This window comes from Haemaphysalis longicornis, unplaced genomic scaffold (assembly GCF_048455015.1).
Source record: "Haemaphysalis longicornis isolate Haplotype H1 unplaced genomic scaffold, Haemaphysalis longicornis Haplotype H1 scaffold_4, whole genome shotgun sequence".
Taxonomy (NCBI): Eukaryota; Metazoa; Arthropoda; class Arachnida; order Ixodida; family Ixodidae; genus Haemaphysalis; species Haemaphysalis longicornis.
Genome location: NW_027526361.1, coordinates 12,693,345 through 12,713,400, shown reverse-complemented (window position 1 = coordinate 12,713,400; position 20,056 = coordinate 12,693,345). Strand labels below are relative to the sequence as shown.

Here is a 20,056-nt window from a genome sequence, read left to right as displayed (position 1 = left end):
TGTGCGGTGCACTAGAGCCTGCGCCGTGGTTGGCGTAGCGCCGCTATAATAAAACGTCATTGTCTGTACCCATCAGTTGTGTGTGTCATTAGTCTGTGACGTAGAGGTCGCACCGCTGTCCTTATAATTCAAAATAGCAATCCCCAATGTAGCTAATACTCAAAGTAGCAATCCCACCAGGGCGCCAACTTCGCTGAATTTCCCTCTTCACAGGGTGAAAGGGTTCAGACTTTTTTTATTTATTCCTTGTCAATGTTCCCCCAGCGTCACATGGCCTCTGAGAGGAGCGAGGAGGAAACATGTACGCGCACATACAAGCAGGTCAACAGGACAAAATTTCTCACGAATAACATTTCACGCAATACATGTTAGAGCGTATGTGTGGTGCTATGCTTTTCTACAACCCCTACCCTTTGATGATGGTTTTCGAAGAGAGAGTTGTGGAACCCCTGCTTGCTTTGGCGAGTCCCCTTCGGGGAGGATGACAGGCACTCGTGGAATACAGGACGCTCGCCGTGCGAGGAGGAGTGGCGGGTGAGTGGACAGTGTTACGAATCAGCTGCGACGCACTCAATTGTGTGCAGCCAGTTCCGAGTTCGCGCGTTGCGGTTGCGCACGGCGCGGCTTGCGACATCAGGAGGGGGTGATGTCTCGCCAGCGATATTCCCGCGTCCTTTCTGAAATCTGCTGCACAGCCGAAGGACCCTCCAACCAGTGTTGTACACGTTCCTTTAAAATAGGAACGAAAGCTCGTTCCTCGTTCCTTCCCAATTTTCAAACGAGTTCCCGTTACAAGTTCCTTTATTGCGAAAGGAACGCGTTCCAGTTCCACTTCGAAAATTGGAACGTGTCGTTACATTAACGTTACAATTAGGTTTTTAAATTACAATACAGTGTCGGATAATCCTGGGGCTAAATTAAGTGAGAAATTTAAAACTCACATTGAACTACGTATATTATACGAATATTAACACCGCAGGCAGCAGGTTATCTGGAGATAAAAATAATCAAAAGAAAATCTCCAAGACGAATTTTTTCAGGGAGCACCGGAGGAAAAACTCCAGACGGCTCTAGGACCTTTCGGTGCAGGATGTTTCGGTGCGGAAATTTTGGTGTACGGACACATCGGTGTACGGGCGTTTCGGTGTACGGATATTTCGGTGCGCAAACTTTTCGGCGACCAAATTATCCGGTGCTTGCCTGTTTGCGACAGCCGTTATATTTTTATTTCCTCTTAACGTTGGTTATGGACAACAATCTGGAGCAGCGAATTTATTTTTTGATTTTTTTTTAGAAATTCTACATTTATATAGTTTCGTTTAATACCTATTCCTGGGGACGCCTGTTACGCAGCCGATTGAATTCTTTAGCACACGTTTCTGTTTTCATTTACGGCAGGTTGTTAATTTATATTCGCTCTTTTTTAGCTAAGACAATTAACCGGTGTTTACGATGGTCCGATGCCTTTTTGTATTTTTTTTAATTACACAACCTCAGATTACATAAATTACATGCACGCTCTCAATATCCAAAACGTAAGAAACATTAGCTAGCCCCCCAGAGTTCAGAAAACCTTATGAAAGGTATTACCTAGGCTGGGCTGCCTTCAGTGGCTTTCCCAAGGGGGGGGGGGGGGGGGGGGCGAAGGGGGCGGTCGCCCCCCCCCCCCCCCCCAAAGAGGTCCTCAGTTTCTTATTTTTAGTTTTTTTGAGCATTCCACTTGCGTGAAATTAAATCCCAGTGGGTTGCACCGCATACGCGCACACGCCTTTATGGTTATCACCACCTCCGCAGAATTGGCGCAAGGAGGGGAGCGATTCTTTATTCGCCTCGCCCCCCCCCCCCCCCCAAAAAAAAAAAAAAAAAAATCGCCCCCCCCCCCTCCCCCAAACCGATCTCTGGGACCGCTACTGGCTGCCTTACTAAAATTAATTTCGAACACTGATCTAGGATATTGTCGTGTAGGAAGAACGGGCCTTTTTGAAAACAGCCGCAGCTTCTAATGTCCTAAATGTTGATTAAGCGCGTATGGGTTGTGCATACAAATTGCACCCACCCTGTTCTGGAAAACCAACCTTCGTTTTATGTTGACATGCCTACATTCAGCACATCTTATTTCTTTGTCCTAGCGCCCCCCTCCCCCCCCTCTCCCCGCCTGCACGCTCGAATCTCGACCAGATTTCTTTTTCAGTCATATTATTTTCGGTTTCCCCAGAAAATCCTATATATATATTAGGCGTGTCGGAGTTCCCGGTATCCGAAGCATCACCGCAGTGATACAGGAAAAAGCTTTACATTCACCAGAACTCACGAAACCTCTATAATATGCAACAAAAAGCCACTCAAAAAGCCGCTGAGAACACAACGGCCACTATCGTTTGCTGGCTCCGCCCATCCGCGCGTCGCCATCATACCGATGGCGCCCCCATTCCAAGAATCGCTCTTTCTTCGCCTACAGTCTCCATTAACTCTTCAAGTCGCGCACATCATGGACACCCCAGGCATACATTGCTTTCTCCCATTATAAGGAGCAAAAAATTGAATAGGCTTGTGTGACGAAAGCGGCAACAGTCGTCTTCAAGTTTTCAAAATCCAGTTCACGCAATGGTGAACCACAAGTGACACCCCCATCTCTCTACCAAGGGGGCTGGAGCCGGCGGGAATCAGCCTTCCCCTTCCCTAAGTAACGCCACCGTAAGTGCAATCGTTGGTTGGTTAGTTTTAAGTAGGATCGACACTGAATGCAACGAATACGGGATTGATTGAGAAAATAATTAAAACGAAATGCACACGCGCTTACTCTACCTCGTTTTTCTGTTGTTGTTTTTCGCGGATGTTTTGCTGGGGGAGAAGGGGGATATGGGCTAAAAGCCTGCCCGTTGGGTGAAGGGAAAGCAAAGCGCTTTGGTAACACTTAAAGTAGTAGGATTGTTTACATGAATGTTAAAAAAAATATTGAACGGATGCAAATTAACAACTTTAATTTTTACCATCTACTACAGAAATTGGGTTTTACGTGCCAATGCTCCGCCAGGGTTTAGCGTTCGTTTTCCAACACGGCGGCGCAAGCACAAGTCTTGAACGTAAAACCATATCAATTGGTCACGAAATTACAATATTAAAGCTAAAATGTTCAAAGAATACCTAGGACATCCCATGACTCAAAGTGTCTGGGCCAAGACGTCGTGCACCAAAATGTCCGTGCACAGAAATGTACGCACCGAAACCTCCTGCACCTAAATGTCCGACACCGAAATCTCCGGATCCCGTATTAGACAATCTTTCCCCGCCAGGGACCAATTCTATCGGCCAGATGCGCGTCCTGGCCTCCCCAGGCAAACGATGAAAGGTGAAAAGCATTCTCGCGGCTACGCTATTCAACTGTCGAACGCCGGGTAAGTTCAACCAGCATGAAAGCACAAGCTGTGGCCTGCTGCGGGGCTATTCCTCTGCCTTTGACCTTCGAGGAAGCACTTGCGGCTGAATGGCGTGCAAAATGACCAGCTTATAGGAAGAGAAACGCTGTAGCGACTTCTGGATTTTTGTACTCGATCATTGGCATCTAAAACAGCCAAATCCTAGCGATGTAACGGCAGGAACGCCGTTCCTGCCGTTCCTTCAAAAACGTAACGAGTTACCGTTACAGTTCCACCGACCCTGAATGGAACGGTGGCGTTCCTCCGTTCCTCCAAAAAGGAACTAGTTCCAGGAACGCCGTTCCTTGTAACGCCGTTCCTTGTAACGCCGTTCCGTACAACACTGCCTCCAACGCATGCTCGGGATACGTGGCTGTTCGCATGGTATTACTCATCGTCCGTCTGACCCAGCTAACTGACTTTGATTGGCTGTGCTTGACTCTTCTCTTCGTGTTGAAACGTGTTCGTCGCCTGTATTGACGTTGTAGGGAATGCTATAAAGAGGCCAGCTTCTTCACAAGCCACCAGTGCATTATTTGTGTTCGGCCGGAGGACGTTACTCCGCCAGATTGAGTTGTCAGGTTTCAGCACGCCAGTGTGCTGCTGCAATGTCGTTTTTTTTTACTTGCCATAAATAAACAGTTTAAGTTTGGACTTTGATTGATTGATTGGTTGATTGATTGATTGATTGATTGATTGATTGATTGATTGATTGATTGATTGTGGGGGTTTAACGCGCCGACGCTACACAGGCGATGAGACTCGCCGTAATTAATTTTGACCACCTGGGCATATTTAAGGTGCGCCGAAATCTCGAACACACGGGCGTTCTCGCTTTTCGCCTCCATCAGAAAAGCGGCCGCCGTTGCCGGGAATTGAGCCCGCGTCCTTGGGCAAGTTTAGAATTTTGGCTCTTTTCGCCGGAACGGCGGAAACAGTTCTTCGGGCTACTCGCCAGTTCCGCAACTTCGACGAGACGGGCCAAACACGCACGCCTCGGATATATATAACGACGGGGAGAAGTGAGAACGCACTCGTCGATCTACAGCTCAGTTTATCAAGAAACGGTCATGTTGGTGACTGTTCATCGTGACAAGGTTTCATTGTGTGTAAAAAAAAAAAAAAAAAAAAAACACGACGCTCGTCTTCCCGAAACCCATTCCCCCAATACACTTCAAGCATTTCGCACGGCCGCGTATATAGCAGAAAAGACACGAGGGAAAGAAGACGACAGGACAACGCTGTACTCGCAACAAAATATTTTTGAAACCGCAACACAAACATAAGTACTACGGCCTAACGTATACGTGCCCCCACATCGCCACACACAAACCAAACTGCATGAATCTACACTGATTCATAAAACACATTATATTTCATGCAGCGTTATCGATGGATCGCTTACGCACAAATCGCCTCTTTTTCTAATATGAAATACCTCGATTACTTGACTTGATTGCCGTAAATCGAAAGGATTGTGGTATCATGAAAAAGCGGAAAGCACCCAAGTTCAGAACAATGACGAGTGACACGTGAATATTTCTTGTGTTTGAGGGAGCTTTTTTGTTCTAATATTCTTCTACACCGACCGGTTTGGCTGATATATAAACGTATCCACAATCGAAAGGAATTTTATATATACTGTCGTCTTTTTCCCCTCGTGTCGTGTCTACTACGCTGCCGTTCAAGATGCCTAACCAGCAACAACGTGCCCTAATGCCGATCCTTTTGCAATCCACCTCAGCCATGCAAAGAAGTTCAAAGACGAGCCCAGCCGCGATCTGAGGCGGTGCGCAGCAACGTAAATACCCTCGCCCCGGTAGCAGATAACTATCCACAGAACGGACAGAATACAACCGATTCGCTGCAAGCCTCTCCTCATGGCATGGCAACCCTGTCACAAAACTGAGCAACCGTCGACGCATTGCCTTACGGCCCTGTAAATTGCCAGCGATGCGCACGTACTCAGGCAACCGTTTCCTTACTTTTGTGAGGCGCTATAAGAGGCAACTCTATTTGCCCTACACGATACTCGCGAGTGGTAATTCGCGTGTTTACCAAGGTGCGCGATCGAAGCTGCGCGCGCCCTCGCGACCGTGCATGCGGCCGGGGCTGGTTGACAGGAGCCATTTGGGATTTCCAATTACCCGGCCGGCTCGCTAGCTCGGCGGGAGTGCGACATGCGTGCATCATCACGGCTGGCGAATCCGTCGCTCGATGCCGAAAGAAGAGGCAGGCATAACTCCCGCGCGCAAAGCGGTGTCGGACGCCGGCGCGCTGATGGCGGAAGCGCGGGGAAGCCGTATCTGCAGGCGGCCGAGGAACGGGCATGCGAGCTACGGGGAGTCGGCGGCCTGATCGATGGGCTCATCCATCGCGAACCCACGCAGCGCCCTCCGAGAGTGGGGGCAATCCGAGGAGGCGTCTTGATCGCCCTTCCTCGTCTGCGCTGTTTTCGCGGCCCTGGGAGAATTGGCGCGCTTCTTGGCCCCCCTGCCACCTGCAAGCGGACCACGGTGAACGGCTTTTGAAGAGCTTCAATCAGCCTCGCGATCCAGCTGTTCCGCTTGTCTTCGTCTGCGGGTCGACAGCGGCCGGATCGCACGCTCTCGTGTGGATGACCACACGTTCACTCGTCTTGAAAGAATCACGTACCCGGGCTTGCGGTGAGACGTAGCGGCCCGGATCGCTTTTAAAATCAGATTCCATGCGACGCGGCCTGTTAAATTACTGGACAGCATGGGAGCGCATTGCAGACGATACGTTATCAGTTGCCATTTATTTGCGTATTGGTCACAGTGCAGCCGATTGCTTTAATTTTATTCGTGAGCCATATTGGAATGTGGCGAGTATGCAACCACCAGACACATTTATGGCATCACCGCCGAATACGTGGTCCATTCACAGCATAGGAAACGGCCACAATTATTTATAAACCACCAAAGGAATCACCGTTTCCACGTCGCTTGAACATCCAGTTCTGTAGTAGAGCGCCAGAAACGAGTGCCTTCAATACAACATGCCTAGTAAATGGCCAACCGCATGCCCGAGTCGCGCGCGTCTGTTTCCGACACCCACCGATCGATATGCAACGCGAAACCGACAAGTTTGGCGACCAGAGAGAGATTCGCGTTCGGAGAATGCAGAGAGCTGACACAGCGGCAAATCTGATCCTGTCGGCACCCTCGGTCGCGAGTTCCTTCTCCAGTCTTCGACGCACAACGCGGGCGAGGAAGAATGCGTTCGCGACGCGCGCAGTGTCAACTGGCACAGCATCGGCGCAATCGCGTGCAACCTCGCCGGGGACAGTAGAAAGGGCTGGCGGGGAGAGGAGGCGGGGTGCAGAGGCGCGCGCTTCGTGGCCGAGCTCCTCCCCCGGCCCCGCCCCCTCGGAGCGGCGCTCCGCGCGCGCGCATTGGCGCATAGGGGGCCAATGGGCGAGACTCGCGCAAGCCTGGTCAGGCGCGCTCCCGCGCTGCGCACCTTTGGCGCGGCCAGTCGCCCTCGTGCTCGCCTTTTTGACCAGACGCGAGCGCGCGCACGCCGACGCCGCAGCACCGCAAGCCCGCCAAGTCCTTGTGCCGCCGCAGCATCCGATCTGCGTCACACCGCGCGTCACTCTGCTGTGCGGGTGAGTCAACGGCTTTCACCCTCTCCCGCTGCCTCCCCCGCTGCCTGTCATGCGCTGTCCTCACTCAGCTGCTACTGTGCGACGCCGCTCTTTTTTTTTTCTTGTTTTTGTTGACATCGACATGTTTCTCGTTTCCAGATACTGTACTTTCCCTTCTTTTTTTAACCTCGTGCGTTTGTTTGACTCGTGTGTCAAATGCATTTCTGTCGCGGAGTGAACGACCCGTTCATGACAGCACCCACGGAACCCTTGCGGTAGGAAGAACCCTGACGTGCCCTCGCCTTTGACACAAGGATGCGTTGACAACTTGGCAAATTCGGTTCTGAGCGCACCGATCGTGATAACGTACTACGTGCCGGGATTATTTTGTACGGGTCTCAGTGAGCGACCCAAATTGTTCAAGCTTACTGAGCCCCCTGATAAGCGAAGTCGAGGATTATCAAGTTTGGGCGCCAGGTGAGGACTGGCCGCGTATTGAACGAGCGACGGAGAATACCTGCGCGGCGTGGTGGTGTTGTGTATCGCGAGGACGCCTTTCTACAAATGACTCTTTTTGGCTTTTGTGGGCCGACATTATTAGCTTAATCGACCAGATTTTAGGAGAAATCCCCTAATTCCTAGCTTATTCCTGCCACCATATTTCGTTCGCATCACTTCTGGCTTGACTAGTATATCACATAGCCGCTTTCTGGCAACCACTGTCCGTGTGCGATCGAACGTTGTCGGAGAGATGTCAACGGACGGATGTCAATGCGAACCGCATTTAGGGCGCATCGAAATACACAATGTACTCCTCTCTACAGTGCAGATGAAAGAGCTCTCACGACTCTAGTTCCTTCGAATATCGAAGGGAAAGCAATCTAACGTGTTCTGTGGCTGCCTTCGAAAGGTTGAGACAGCAGGCATGGTTGGTCTCAACGCAACTTCCGATTTTCGTTATCTTCGTCAGTTTCACTCTTAGGCACGTTACGAAGCGCGCGTGTGCAACTGGCCGCTGCCGTTGCCTTATTTCTGTAAGTGTTTCAATTTCGAGGAAGTAATGAATGGTGCACCTTGATCAAACAAGGAAGGGCGAGACACGGTGAATTGAGCTGTCCTGGACAAATTGCGGTGACGTCGGCCGTTTATTAGCCCGTGGGCGGCCAGCAGCGAATTAGGCTCTCTCCGACGTCTCAAGAGCCGCGCAGGCCTACTCCCACGCGCACTCTTGCAGGCAATCTTGCGCTGCCCTCTCCCAGCGTCGCCGCGGGAGAGACGTCTCGGCCAATCGGGGTGCGAGCTTTCCGCGTGGGCGGAGCCGCCCTCTAATTGGGCCCCTCCCACTCCTTTGTTCTGGACGCGGGAGGTGAGAGGGCGCGGAGGTTGTGCGGCCGCTGCATGCCTTCCGCCATGCGGCTGCAGAGTTCGGCCGAAGTCGTCGGGGCCTCGCTGTTCAGTGTCAACGGGTTAACGCGTGGCCACTTGGAGTTGGGAGCACAGCAGAGTTGGCAACATAGGCTAGGGACGATGACAAAATCGCGCTGTGGATGCCAGCGTTGAGCGTCCTCACCTCCCCTGTTAGCGACATTTATGTCGGGATATTTCGTGACATGGTCGTTCGTCAGAAAAAAAAGTCAGATCATTTTAAACCCCAATATAGCTACTCAGTGCTTCTTGTCAATGTCAAGGACATCTTCAAATAGAAGTTCAGAACGTTGATTGTTGCTTTCACGGCCGATTCACCCACTCCGCACACACCTAATGTGTTAACTTAGGGGCCGTAAAGTATTATTTTTTTTTTGTCAGCATCCACGGGAATTCTAATAGATTCTGGCTTGCAGGGGTGGAATTAGAGATGTGAGAGGTTGGAAAAAAAAAAAAAAGCGCAGGTTTTTCTCGTTTTTTTTTTGTCTTTTTCAACCCGGATAACAATTTAAAAAAAGATCTTCTCCGCGAACATTCGCTGTGATGCGACCAATCTGCTGTGAGGGGAACGCTTTCTGAAATCACTGCCACGACGTGAAATCGTGCGCAAATTTTGAGAGCGGACGCTCTGCTGGGACTTTTGTAATGCTGCATGTTTTAAAGGAAAAATTTGTCGGGCACGTCAGTCTCATATGCGATTTGATGGCGAAAGCCCGCTGTTGTGGAAGTCGACTTCGCTGCTGCATCGTGTTTGCGGTGCCGTCATGCTCCACGCATCCGGATAACTCTTGCTCCTCCCGGCCACGGTATAGGATTAGGGCTGTAGTTACCACACCTGGCCGCGGCTCTTGGTGACCCCGGTTCAAATCCCATTCGAACCCAAATTTGCATCAAACCCATCAGTGGCCGTTCTTATAGTTGCCAGCAACACGATAACTTTTCGCGTTTGACGAGACATCTAAAGCTTTCGCCTTGAGAAGCATTACATTTTTTTTATATATCTCTGCGGAATCGTCTTTCAATTTTTCATATTTTTTGAAGAAAAAACAAGAAAAAATGTTTTTTTTTTTCATGCCCCTCAAAATTTCACTAAAACCTTATCTCTAGGTGAAATGTCGATTCACTTGGCCTCGAGCGTTTACCCGCCATCCATTCGCCGAGTACACCACACGTACCAGTCCGGGGGTTGGCTAATGACATGTGACTGCTAACCGGGAAAAAATGGTCAGCTCTGCTGCACCATAAAATAATTGCGCACCATTTTCCCCGTGATTCTATTGTATAGACTGAGTAGATATGTTCGTTATCTTCTGCAGACTTACCTATTTTTCGTTTGACAGCAGAGATGTGGTCGTTTCCAGAATAGAAAGGGTTCTTTGCGTTGATGAAGCTCTGTCGTGGCACTCATTCGGTTTACCATAGCCTCGATAAGTAACCTACATGCAGTGACGTATACAACCACTTTATGGGTACAAAAGGTTTCACCTATTAACACCACACCATTGCTGATTACCTTGTGAGGTGGCTCCACTCGGATGGTGGTCATAGGAAATCCCCCACTGCCACCGCATTCGCTCTAATTTGAGACAGCCGACCTCCACGTGCTGTCGCCACTCGCAGTCGGTTGCGCGAAACCCGCCTCACCGCGTGTATACCCTCGCCGCTGATCCCATTTGCGCTGAACGTGCCGGTTACTTGGGTGGTCGTTGTGCCTGCAAGCTCCGTGATATTTCACAAGTCCTTCATGGGGTTTCCTTAACTGATAACAGAGCGACACCTTAGAAGGGGTGGAGGAATATACAATGCGGCAGATACCTGGCGCATGGCCAAACGCAGAGGGGCTCTGGGCAAGCACTGTATGCTTCGAAGTGCTTCTTTCTGGGACGCTTGGGGGAGGTAATCTTGATTTTTCTCCGGCTTTTCGTCTTCTTTCTGTTTGAAACCGAAGATTTGCACATTGAACCGTGTCCTGGCTTTTCTGCATAGCACCGGGCTTGCGTATCGACTCAGATGATGGCATGCGGCTTCCAATTGCTTTTTGTATACCTTTTTCTACTTTTCCCCCTCCTTTAGGTTAGCATACCCATGCACCACGCATGCTCTCCAGGGCCATTTCCCGTTTCCGCGGCTCGCCTCCTTTTTAAACATTTAATTTTTTTCTCCTGATTCAAGTTTTTGAGGTTTAACTCACCGAAGCTACACCTGGAGTATGGGGCGCGGCGTAGTGCATGGAGGGCCCCGGGTTAACTTTCACCCCCTGGAGATCTTCAACGTGCGCCGAAAGCTCGACACACGGGCGTTTTCGCTTCTCGCCTTCATCCATGTGAAGTCATCACTGTTCTAAAGCGGTTCGAGCATATCTTCCCCATGTTGGTTTCACACTGGCGCGTCGCCATTTTCAACGGCTTCCATCACCGTTCGACGTCTTCTCTGCATATATCTGCGCGTCGAGTCAACTGTGCCCCGTGCCGGCTGCACAGTGCTGTCACTCAACTTCACCGCTTGGAGTTTTCATCGGCATAATGATTGGTTACCATTTTTATGCCGTAATCACCTCTTCTTCGTGGCAGCGTTGCCTCGGAGTGTATACGAAACATGTACAAACCTTATGGGCTCTTCTAATTTCCGTGTGCCCAGCAGGCGAATGTGAAAGTCGAGCGCACTCGTAATGGTGGGCTCGCATCGTGCACGTATACAGAGAGTTCGCGTGGACGGCAATCCTCAAATGCAGCTGCATGTGGTGCCGCCTGGTTTGACAAAAAAAAAAATTAGGAAGCCCACACTAACGCGTAAGACTTCAAGGTAGCGAAGCTGTACGCAACCTTCATGACCACCACGATGGTTTAAGTGCACGGACTTAAGCAAAGCAAATCGGCTGCAATCGTGCACGATTGCAGCCGATTTGCTTCTTTTTTGCTGCCGCAACGACCTTTACTACAGCTTTGTTGTTGTAAAGGCGAAGAAGAAGCATAACGAACGGACGGAACGCGCACTTAAACTAGGCGCCCGCAGGTGCAACGTTTGCCTATCACGTGCTCGTTGTCGAGGAGGTGGCGTGATTCCCCTCCCCACCACAGTCACAGCCGAGTGAGTAAGCCGTTTGATTCGCGGTTACTAACTCACGGTCGTACCCGGTGGGTAGGATGACTGACTCCGTTGATGTACCAGACATAAGTTCGAATCATGCCGGTGATTCTCTTTATACTGAGTTTTTTGAAACGCCGGAATCAACGAATTGCTATAAACAGCTTCGCTGTTAAAATTAGTTGAAGATTAGTTGCCGAATCTCGCCATCATGCGCACACGCCTCGTATACCACAGCCTCAGAAGTCCACAGGGCTACGTTCCTTAGCACGTCTCTCGCAGAGCGCGCCAACCGTGCTGTGCGCTCAAACCATCTGAGTGGCCACCTTGTCTAGCTTTTGCAGCGGCACGGGCCACCACCTGTCGCTTCTCCTGCTGTCCACCACTGTCGGTATTTTTTCACCGTCATTCCCATCGCTTCCTTTTTTACCTCCCTGCACTGGACACTCGATTCAACAACGCATACAAGCTGTGGCGGGAGTCACGGGACCCGTCGAGATGCCGCGCGACCTTACAGGCGCGTCGGCAGAGGCAGGTGCCGAGCCACGCTTCAACTGACGTCTCTCTGACTATGTCCGCTCTCGAAGGCAGTTCTCTCCACGCACTCTCTCCACTGCACCGTTATGTGCTTTCTGTTGCTTATTCTGTTTCAGAGCGCCGTGGATCAACGCGAAAATATCTTTTGAGGAGGGGCCCAACTATTGCTCACGCAATAATGAGAAATCTCAAGGTGAGGAGCGTCGCTTTCTGTGACGGGGTTCTCCACCACGTCGCAGGTTTGTTCCGCGATATCTGTGACGACTCCCGTTATACCTAAGTCGTACTCGTTCTAAAAAACGAGACATTTCCGCTTTAACTTACAAAATATATGTTATGTTAGCGCGAACAGAACAGCTATAGGAATGCGTATGCTACTGAGCTGAAACAGTGCCATGAGCCCTGCGTGCTGCCGGATAAGGTATATCCGAAGGTGACGACATGAAGCGGGCTTTTTCCAAAAAAATATTACAGAGAGAGACGCACACGTAAAAGTTCACGCTACGGCACTCGTGTCACGACCCGCAAAGGTTGCTCCTTTTCACAGATGCAGAATTTTCTGCCGCCAGTATAAACTGGTAGCACGTATACACAGTGTTTCGTTTCTCACATCGTGAATGCATCAATATATAGCGCAGAAAGGGCCTGGAGCTCGGTCTATACCGGCCACGAACGCGGCTTGTGTTTACACACGCATCACGCTTCTGCATCGCCGAGTCGCGCGCTCTCCGCTAATGCGGTCGAATATTCGCTGGACATATGCGCGGCAGACGGCCTGGTCGGCTATGCATAAGAAAGGGCGTCGATCACCTAGGAAAGTGCTACGCCACCCGCACGTGCAAAGTTTTCTGACCACGGACATAAAAACTTAGACCGCTATAGTGACAGCAGCATTTTCGCTACAAATTAAATGCGAAACCATTTAAACCTGTCTGTACCTTTGTAACGCTTCCTGTGTCACACTTTCATCGCACACGAAAATCTTAATAAAAAACTGGCCGCGTATCTACTCGCTTCGTTGCAAATGTCGACGAAAGGCGATAGTCGACTGGCGCCCCTGCCAAGTAGATGCCTTCCTTCTCTTTCCCGCTCATCTCACATGCTGTTCCTCTCCAGTCTCTTTCCTCCAAACATAACACGCTAGAGGTTTGCTCAAGTCAATTTAAATTTACCGCGTTGTACTGCTCCAAATAGCGGGCCTCGATGCCAGCGCTGCGGTACAGCGGAGAGGCGCGTGAGTCGAGGAACCTTACTACAACATTTGTAGAACGACGACGCCCTACTGCGCGAGCGTTCCAAGTGGAACGTGTAGTGGAACCTTTCGTTACTGTTTCCGTTTGATTTCTTAAATGCCGCCAGGAGCTATAGTAGCGCGGGCAGTAGCAGGCGACGGTTTTCTGCAGTTGATGTAGTATTTCATTTGCTATCGCAAAAACCGAGCATACATTAATTTTTAATAAAGGAACACTGCAAATATCACTTATGTATTGATTTTCTGCCTTATATTTTCGTAACGCCCGGTTCTTGTTCACCATTGCTGGCAAGTATGAACATTGCCACCGGAATTAGACGTCTAGATTTGGCTGCGGGTGTATAAGACTATTGCGCAGCTTCTGTTTCACTTTGGCCGGGTGGCTGAATCGAGTCACAGACAGACAGACCAAAATTTCTGCGTTTAAGTAGCCCAGAAAAGACTATCGTCTTTAAAATGCCCTCGGTCCACAAGTTTTTGTACAAGGCCGCTTATACTGTTCCTCCCTGCAAAAAAAAAAAAAAAGAAAAAAAAAAGGTCTTCAAAGCAATGCATTTGTGTATAATAGCGAAGCCGACTTTAAAAAAGGTTGGTGTACAGCTTTGTATAGAATGATACGCATGTCCTTATGGAGGTATCTAATAATGAAGGCTGCATCTTGTCAAGCTTCTAAGGTGGCTCCTGAAAAAACTGTCTTCCCAGCAATGCAGTTGTGCATAGTAGTAAAGCCGACTTAAAAAGGTCTTGGTGTATAGCAGAGCGGCTTGCGCATTCGCCAGGCTATTCCCATTTGGCCCGCGTCTGCAATTTTTAACTTTTTGTTACTGCAATGGTAAACGGCGTGAGACCCTACCTTACAGAAACCTCTATGATCATTTTGTCTGAGAGTTAGTCATTAACGTGGCGGCGGAGCTACCAGACGGTTGACTGCTCGCATCCTGCGTCGGTAGACGCCAGCAAGCAACTCGGGACTGGATTTTTGTTAGTTCAGCCAGCCTGTGTACAATAAAGGTCACAATGGCTCCGTTCGGTGTGCAATACGCGTGCCCACCTTGCGTCTCTGCAAGAGCCAGGTGAACCTTGCTTGTCTGTCTGCGCTAGAGCCACACGAAAAATGCAAATGTGCACGAGGCGCCGAAGAATCACTTGCAACAGAAGGCTGTCTTGCACTTACAGGATAACGAGACGCTTATGGTCATGCCTTTAGGCGCCCGGAAAATTCTTGTCCACACGACACGAACGGTTTTATTTTCCCAAGAAAAAAGTAATGTGAAGTTTTTTGAAGCCAGAAGCCATATCCTCGACTTTGGGAATCCGCCACGCTGTTTTACGTCCGCGATTGCCGAGAGACGGACGTGAAACTCTGAATAAACGAAATTGTATTTGCACGCTTTAGTGCTAAAGATTACAGTGACGCTAGCTGGTATTTCACGAGGAGTGCATGCGAACAGCTGATAGATATGCTAAAGTTAAGGACGTCGAAAAATAAACATTTTTTTTTGTAATCAAAACTAATATCGCAAGTCAATTTTCTAACGCCTGCAAAAAATATGTGTATGTTGACGTGACTGCGGGGCGGCGTGCGCAGTGCTGGAGACTTCACAGCTGCACCGCAGACTGTTCACTCCCGGCTACGTTCAATCCCACACTGCGAGTATGTGTTACTCTGGAGGTACGCACCACTTTTCCAGAATACCCGCAGCAACTCTCGGGTGTGCGCTCTCTATGTGCGTAACGTTTGGGTTTGGGGTGTACGGCGTGAATCGGTACCTGCTGCTTGGTGTTCGCTTCCACGATGTCAAAATGGAGCAGTCGGATAAGCGCAAGCTTCATAACGTCAGGGACCCAGGTTCGATTCCGGCCGCGGGAAGCGTTTCTTTTTTTCTTTCACTTCACCCACGGTCATTCATCATCATCGTCGTCTCAGAAATTTGCTTTCCTGCAAGGCGTATTCGCGCACAACATAATTGAGGACACGAAAGCTTCGCTTTCAAAGCGATTCCAGGCAAAGCAGCGAAAAAATCTCAGAATGGGCAGTAGGTCCCCGGGCAAAGTGCGATGTGTCATACAAGCCCATTGCGAGACAAAATGACGTCGGGAGAGGGGAGGCGCGGCTGCCTGGCATTGGAGTACGGCACCTTTGTTTTGACCGGTGATCAGCAGAACCGGACTGAAAGCCAATGAATGCGCTGACAGCACCTGCGAAGGTGCACGCTCGAGACGTTTCCTCGGGAACACACTGGGCTGTAGAGATGCCCTGCACAGATATCGGCCGGTCTCGGCGGCGCCGGCGACAGCGGCGGGGCGCGCTTGGAGAGCCCCTTTCTCGCCCAATTGCGAATCGGTCACTCTTGCCCCCCTCATTCGATGGGCAGCCATGACGAATGCTCCCCGATACGGGCTCGGCGAGGCGCATTTATTACGCGCGGAAGCGGCGGGGCGAACGTCCCTCCTTTATCTGCCAATTAAGAGCGGTTCAACCACCGCCCGACCGGTTCGCCGCTGCGGCACGCATTGCGCACGCCGGCCAAACATTATGACGCGCTGACATGATGATCGCTGACCGCCATTCCCGCCCGTGCACGGCACGGGTGTTCAGAATCAATCTTTCAACGCGCGCTATAGCTGAAACGATGGACGCTTCTCAAATGCAAGGAGTCTTCCCACTTCCAAGACCTCTTTTGCTCCCCCCCACCCCGTTCCCGAAGTATTGGCGGAATTCGTCGGTTTGCGGATCTAATTCGCATTATCAACGAGCCAGTCAAGATTCTCGTCGAACGCCAGTAGTTTTTAACTTTCGTACTTTTCTATTTTTATGTATGTATTTCTTCCTGGCACAGAAATAAATGAAGGGGCAAAATATGCCGAGTTTTAGCCTTTTTGGTTTCAAACTGCAATATTGGTTTATCTTACAAAATTGCTTCGCTTGTAATTTATTCGACCCGGCCGGGACCGTGGTTTAAACTAACCGAGCGATATGTATTTGGCACGTTCATTACACCAAACAAATTTTCCGTACCTTTGATCTCGTCTACGCAAGTTTGCTTCATAACAGGGGCTACTAACCGGGCATACATTCGATATTTTCGATATTTTTATACGGCCGATTGCTGTTGATAAGTTAAAAAATACAAAAACTCGTTATTAAAAGCCATATAATCCTCGGGCCACTAGATCGACTTACGTGCTTTGAAGTCGAAAGCCTAGCGATACTTATCAAGGACTTTTTTTACTGCTACGTCGTGCTTTTGTCTCTTCCCTCTCTTTAGTTTCTTTGTTTTTTGGCCTGAATGACTTCGACAGGCGAAAATGACTTCGACAGGAGAGCGGTATGGACGAATAGCGCCATCCAGCGGCAGCCGGGAAAGACGTTTCGCCCCCCAGGCTTTTTATCCACTTCAGATGCAAGTTTCGCGGTAAAGCCAGTGGCGGCGGCACATGTCTTCACGTTTTCGCTATTGTCTACTATTCTGGCCTCGCGGTACGCTGTTCGACGGGGTCGATGCGTCCGCTATCCCTAAAGATGACGGGTAAACATTGGAAGGCTTAAAAGGCAAACTTTAATTAAGGAGAAATGAAAAACAGGAAGACGTTACAAGCCGAAAAAAGAAAGGTTCCTTCCTCTGATTAGCTCCGTAAAAAAAGTGGTGCTGCCTCGAGGGCTGGCAGCGGCAGACTGGTGGTCGTGGCGTCTCTGGACCCAGGCGCGGCACGGTTCTGCGAAACGTAACTCAACACCTCGCCGGGTTTGCAGGACAGCGGAAGAAACGGGCCGAATTCTTTTTCCGGCCGTCCCCGGCTCGGAGAGAGAAGGAGAAGCGCGCACACACAAGCACAAGAACAAACACACAACACACTCGTTTAACCCTCCGAGAGACACCGGCTGACTCGGAGTTCAGAGTTAGTGGGCCCTCGCTGCGCGCCGAGGAATGCGAGCAGAACATCTACCTTATTTTAAAAAATCTACGAATAATAGTGGTATATTCGGGTTCTTGGTGAACTAATCTATCAGCCTAGAGCAACTTGTATTTTTGACTTCAGTGTCCCTTGAAAGCATACGTCTCAAAGCATAGAAAAAATGGTTTTATCGAGATTTCCCAGGTGGTCAAAATTAATCCGGAGCCCTCCACTACGGCGCGCCTCATCGCCTGCGTTGCGTCGGCGCGTTAAAACCCCACAATCAATCAATTTATCGAGATTTCATATGCAGAGCAAAGCACAGTTCGGGAAGGCGCATGCTCACGAGGAGTGGCGGATGCATGTACATTTTTTATTTCAATCAAGTTCCTTATCCAAACGTGTAGTAGGAGTAGAATCTTTTATTCGCGCAGAGGACAAAAGCTGATGTGTAGAGAAGAATTAGGAGAGGGAAATTAAAGATTAGGTAGATGGCCAGTGAAGCTATGTAAAATATATTTCACAGAAATGGTTAAAGAATGCACACGTATACTTATTTTTCAGTATTTAGTAGTGGTAGAGACTACGGCGTTGTGACTGCTTAATGAAACTTGAAAGGAATAACGGGCAAACATGGGGATGCCCGTGTCCCTGTTGTGGAAGCCCATCTAGTCACGGCAGACGGGAATTCTGTGGCGTTCACTACTGCACTGTGATTTACCTCATTATGACAAGTAAATGGAACTCGGTGTAATGACAGAGCCGCCGTAGCTGCCAATGGTAATACGATAATTTTTCTACCGAAAGTTTTGACAAAACAAGAGTTACAGCCTGCTGAGCGTTCGCGGTAAAGTTGGCTTTGCCTCAAGGCGTTTTGGCGCGCACAGAAGAAAAAATGCACGAAGACCTAGTGCATAATGTTTGCAGTACTGTGGAGAAGCGGGCAGCATTTTTTCGTTAATGAAACTTAAATAATTGATTGTAATTAAATATCTAACTCGAGAAGTCCTGTCCTAATCACTAAAGTGTCAATGAGGCACTTGTAGGTACCCACGAGGGGCATCTAACTGCGGTATTTTCAGCGACGAACTAATTGTGTACACATTTATTCTGACTGATAAAGAAAACCCGCGAAATATGAAAAATACCACGTGACGGCGCCTCCGCGCGCATCGTAAAGCAATGCCCTCAAACAGGCTGCCTCTGAGCTAGCCAGAATGAAATAAAACAAAGAAAGAAGAAATCGCGACCGAGTTTGTGCCTTATCTGCACACGCGCCCCGCGATTCTTGCTGTTGCTGCTCCTTCCATTATCATGGTGATGCGCTGTCTCTTCGGGCGGGTGGCAGGCGAAGCAGTTGATTTCAATAAGCTTATTTGGGGACGCTGCAGTTACGTGGAAGGTGTGGCAGAAGACTATCGTCTCTCGACGACATTTGCAGTGGAGCCAGCAGACACGCGGCCAATTATTTTGCTCCAGTAAACGGGCACCGGTATGAGTTGGTCGAATCTCTGCGGTTTAAACCACCCGACGTAGTTATCGGAGCCGTTCGAGCCTGCCGCGCTAAATAGCGTCTTTTCCTTCTCTTTTTTTGTCATAGTTGTGTTTGCATCTCGCCACTTGTCGACATCGTTTTTAAAACACGCGTTTACATTTGCGTTCGCAAAAGTTAACCCGGTTTCTTTTTTTCATTAAAAAAAAATACGGCTCTCTTTTATACACTTGTGCGTTGCCTCAAACATGCCGAAAGTTTGTTTTTCCCCAAACAATGTCTACATCTGACAGCCGGGACATCAGGTCAAGCAGTTCGTGTTCATACTAGTGTGTGTTGAGGCAGAAATACTTCTTGCGCACCCCCGGCAGCTGTGGGTTCAAAAAAAAAAAACAAAAAAAAAAAGACTGGTAGATATTCGACAAGACATGCGTCACAGATATATTAGAAGGAAGGCCCTCCAGAAAGGATGCCACACTTGTTCGGCGCAAATTTAACATTCTACGCTTTAATGCTGACGGTGGTTATTATTGGATATATAGTTGATGCAAAATGTACATCCAAGAGTTACGTGACTGGGGGAAAAGAGTGTCGTCGCAGCCGCAAAGTGATTGGCGCCTTCCTGGTGAATGCAGCTCTGCCTGTGCACTCGATGTGCACCCCAAAGGTCGTAGCACAACAACTCAAGCCGAGATTGGTTGCTCATCAGACAAGCACACCCCCATGCGCAACGCCGCTCGTTCGAAGGCATATTCGAGGCGGCGCTTTCTAAGACGTCGCAGAGGCACGCGTTCACTCATTCGGTCCCATATATTTTTCGGCCGATGACTCAATTCGTGAAGAAGACGAGGACGCTCTGTTGTGCATTGTCAACAGCTCCGACAGGATGTTCTCTTTTTCTTCTTATCCTTGTCCTGTAGGGGGGACGATGGTCGCACTACGCAGCTCACATGTGCCGGTTCGTTTGCATAAGCGCGGCCGAGACAATACAGCGGCCGAGATTGTATTGGCACGGCGCGCGTTATTGATGGCGTGCGACGGCGCTGTCCACTGCTGACAATGGCCAGAGGCAGCCGGACCCATACATCATATGGTGCGCGAAACCTCTTATTCACGTGAGGCCTGACCTGACAAAACATGAAAGTGCTGCGACGCGCTCGCGGCGCCGGCCTGTGTTTCCAGGCTTTTTTTTTTTTTTTTCACCAGTTTGTGTTGATGCGCTTTCACCCGTATTCCTATTCCGAGCATGGGAAGCGTTTTTTTCTTGAGGCGCTTGATGCGCCTTCGCTTATCACCATCATCGTTTTGTGAAACACAACACTGTGCAAAACTGGCTTTCCTAC

General features: G+C 49.6%; 1 protein-coding gene across 3 annotated transcripts in view; it reads left to right on the top strand.

Moving 5' to 3' along the window:
• Positions 1 to 6,874: 6,874 nt before the first annotated feature.
• Positions 6,875 to 20,056, top strand: part of LOC144178265 (paired box protein Pax-6-like) — a 174,237-nt gene continuing 161,055 nt past the window's right edge. For 2 of the 3 annotated variants that reach the window (XM_077705989.1, XM_077705986.1), the window contains exon 1: positions 6,880 to 7,047. The gene's annotated coding sequence lies outside the window, so the exon portion shown is untranslated. Of the gene's footprint in view, positions 7,048 to 20,056 lie in introns of all 3 variants that reach the window. The other variant, XM_077705990.1, reaches the window with a different exon arrangement.